Source organism: Lagenorhynchus albirostris, chromosome 2, assembly GCF_949774975.1.
Source record: "Lagenorhynchus albirostris chromosome 2, mLagAlb1.1, whole genome shotgun sequence".
Classification (NCBI taxonomy): Eukaryota; Metazoa; Chordata; class Mammalia; order Artiodactyla; family Delphinidae; genus Lagenorhynchus; species Lagenorhynchus albirostris.
This window is the reverse complement of record NC_083096.1, coordinates 141,057,698-141,061,718: the sequence shown is the minus strand read 5'-3', so window position 1 is coordinate 141,061,718 and position 4,021 is coordinate 141,057,698.

The window sequence follows — 4,021 nt, the reverse complement described above, 5'->3', positions numbered from 1 at the left end:
CCAGAAGAGGTGCTAACCAAGGGTAAGGGGAATCTAGAATGGATAACAGAAGTGGAAGATGATGAGTGTCAGTTGTGGTCTCAAGACCAGTCACAGTGGTGAGGGTTGCAGTTTGTTCCATTAACTTTCCTCTGTAAGTTTCCCCCAGGAAAAAAGGCCCACCAGAATCCTGGAAGAGATGCTCCCAGAACTTAAATGAAGAAGTGGGGCTGGATGCACAGGTGTGGGCTCTAGAAGATGCTGTTCTATGCTGCCCAGACCCCCAACCCTATGACCGACGCACCCATTCCCCTTCAGCTAGCAGCTAGCAGGGGATTCCCTCAGCTGAAGAGAGTTACCTCACCCCAGGTCAGACCCCTCCCCCAGGGCAGGTTGATTAAGGGTTATAAAGGCCTATTTCCGCTGCCCCAACTCAGCACAGCTCTGAAGGACCAGGGCTTCACAGCTCTGTGGCACCAGCTGAGGTCTTACTACTGCGGTGGCAAAACTACTGCACCAGGTCTTACTACTACTGGTCTTACTATTGGTCTCTGCCTAATCTTGCTCCTTTCCCTTCCACCACCCAAGAGCAACCCCTAATAACTTCCTGTATGCTAATCTCCACATCAGAGACTCCTCCCTAGGGAACTGGGCCTGCAACATGTCTCTTCTAGTTGTTGGTAACAACTCTTAGAGCAGGCGTCAGCAGACTTTTTTAAAAAAGGACAGATAATAAAGATTTTAGACTCTGTGGGCCATATGGTCCTTGTCACAACTACTCAACTCTGCCCTTGTTGTGCTAAAGCAGCCATAGACAGTATGTAAATGAATGGGAATGGCTGTATTCCAATAAAACTTTATTTGCAAAAGCAGGCAGTGGACTGCATTTGGTCCATGGGCCTTAGCTTGCCAGCCCCTGCTCTAGAGAAATAGTTTTACATGTGCACAGAGTAGGCAAGTACAAAGATTTTAATTGCAACATGGTTTGTGATAACAAAATTTTTGGAGCAAGCTAAATATACATTAGAAAAAGAAAGGTTAGAACTAACTGCTGAACAATCATCAACAGGAAGACACTGGAACTTACCAGAAAAGATACCCCACATCCAAAGACAAAGGAGAAGCCACAATGAGACGGTAGGAGGGGTGCAATCACAATAAAATCAAATCCCATAACTGCTGGGTGGGTGACACAAACTGGAGAACACTGATACCACAGAAGTCCACCCACTGGAGTGAAGGTTCTGAGCCCCACATCAGGCTTCCCAACCTGGGGGTCCGGCAACGGGAAGAGGAATTCCGAGAGAATCAGACTTTGAAGCCTAGCAGGATTTGATTGCAGGACTTCGACAGGACTGGGGGAAACAGAGATTCCACTCTTGGAGGGCACACACAAAGTAGGTGTGCATCGGGACCCAGGGGAAGGAGCGGTGACCCCATAGAGACTGAACCAGACCTACCTGCTAGTGTTGGAGGGTCTCCTGCAGAGTTGGGGGGTGGTTCTGTCTCACAGTGACGACAAGGACACTGACAGCAGAAGTTCTGGGAAGTACTTCTTGGCGTGAGCCCTCCCAGAGTCCGTCATTAGCCCCACCAAAGAGCCTGGGTAGGCTCCAGTGTTGGGTCACCTCAGGCCAAACAACAAACAGGGAGGAGACCGAGCCTGCCCCATCAGCAGACAAGCGGATTAAAGTTTTACTGAGCTCTGCCCACCAGAGCAACAGCCAGCTCTATCCACCACCAGTCCCTTCCATCAGGAAACTTGCATAAGCCTCTTAGATAGCCTCATCCACCAGAGGGCAGACAGCAGAAGCAAGAAGAACTACAATCCTGCAGCCTGTGGAACAAAAACCACATTCACAGAAAGATAGACAAGATGAAAAGGCAGAGGGCTATGTACCAGATGAAGGAACAAGACAAAACCCCAGAAAAACAACTAAATGAAGTGGAGATAGGCAACCTTCCAGAAAAAGAATTCAGAATAATGTTAGTGAAGACGATCCAGGACCTCAGAAAAAGAATGGAGGCAAAGAGCGAGAAGATGCAAAAAATGTTTAACAAAGATCTAGAAGAATTAAAAAACAAACACCTAGAAGAATTAAAGAACAAACAAACAGAGACGAACAATACAATAACTGAAATGAAAAATACACTAGAAGGAATCAATAACAGAATAACTGAGGCAGAAGAACGGATAAGTGACCTGGAAGACAGAATGGTGGAATTCACTGCTGTGGAACAGAATAAACAAAAAGGAATGAAAAGAAATGAAGACAGCCTAAGAGACCTCTGGGACAAAATTAAATGCAACAACATTCACATTATAGGGGTCCCAGAAGGAGAAGAGAGAGAGAAAGGACCCAAGAAAATATTTGAAGAGATTATAGTCGAAAACATCACTAACATGGAAAAGGAAATAGCCACCCAAGTCCAGGAAGCTCAGAGAGTCCCATACAGGATAAACCCAAGGAGAAACATGCCGAGACACATAGTAATCAAATTGACAAAAATTAAAGACAAAGAAAAATTATTGAAACCAGCAAGGGAAAAACGACAAATAACATACAAGGGAACTCCCATAAGGTTAACAGCTGATTTCTCAGCAGAAACTCTACAAGCCAGAAGGGAGTGGCATGATATACTTAATATGATGAAAGGGAAGAACCTACAACCAAGATTACTCTACCCAGCAAGGATCTTATTCAGATTTGATGGAGAAATCAAAAGTTTTACAGACAAGCAAAAGCTAAGAGAATTCAGCACCACCAAACCAGCTCTACAACAAATGCTAAAGGAACTTCTCTAAGTGGGAAACACAAGACAAGAAAAGAACCTACAAAAACAAACCCAAAACAATTAAGAAAATGGTAATAGGGACATACATATCGATAATTACCTTAAATGTGAATGGATTAAATGCTCCAACCAAAAGACATAGGTTTGCTGAATGGATACAAAAACAAGACTTATATGTATGCTGTCCACAAGAGACCCACTTCAGACCTAGGGACACATACAGATTGAAAGTGAGGGGATGGAAAAAGATATTCCATGCAAATGGAAATCAAAAGAAAGCTGGAGTAGCAATACTCATATCAGACAAAATAGACTTTAAAATAAAGAATGTTACAAGAGACAAGGAAGGACACTACATAATGATCAAGGGATCAATCCAAGAAGAAGATATAACAATTATAAATATATATGCACCCAACATAGGATCACCTCAATACATAAGACAACTGCTAACAGCTCTAAAAGAGGAAATAGACAGCAGCACAATAATAGTGGGGGACTTTAACACCTCAATTACACCAATGGACAGATCATCCAAACAGAAAATTAATAAGGAAACAGAAGCTTTAAATGACACAATAGACCAGATAGATTTAATAGATATCTATAGGACATGCCATCCCAAAACAGCAGATTACACTTTCTTCTCAAGTGTGCATGGAACATTCTCCAGGATAGATCACATCTTGGGTCAAGCCTTGGTAAATTTAAGAAAATTGAAATCATATCAAGCATCATTTCTGACCACAATGGTATGAGATTAGAAATCAATTACAGGGAAAAAAACTTAAAAAACACAAACACGTGGAAGCTAAACAACATGTTACTAAATAACCAAGAGATCACTGAAGAAATCAAAGAGGAAATCAAAAAATACCCAGAGAAAAATGACAATGAAAACATGGTGATCCAAACCTATGGGATGTGGCAAAAGCAGTTCTAATAGGGAAGTTTATAGCTATACAAGCCTACCTCAAGAAACAAGAAAATTCTCAAATAAACAATCTAACCTTACACCTAAAGGAACTAGAGAAAGAAGAACAAAGAAAACCCAAAGTTAGCAGAAGGAAAGAAATCATAAAGATTAGAGCAGAAATAAATGAAATAGAAACAAAGAAAACAATAGCAAGGATCAATAAAACTGAAAGCTGGTTCTTTGAGAAAATAAACAAAATTGACAAACCATTAGCCAGACTCATCAAGAAAAAGAGGGAGAGGACTCAAATCAATAAAATTAGAAATGAAA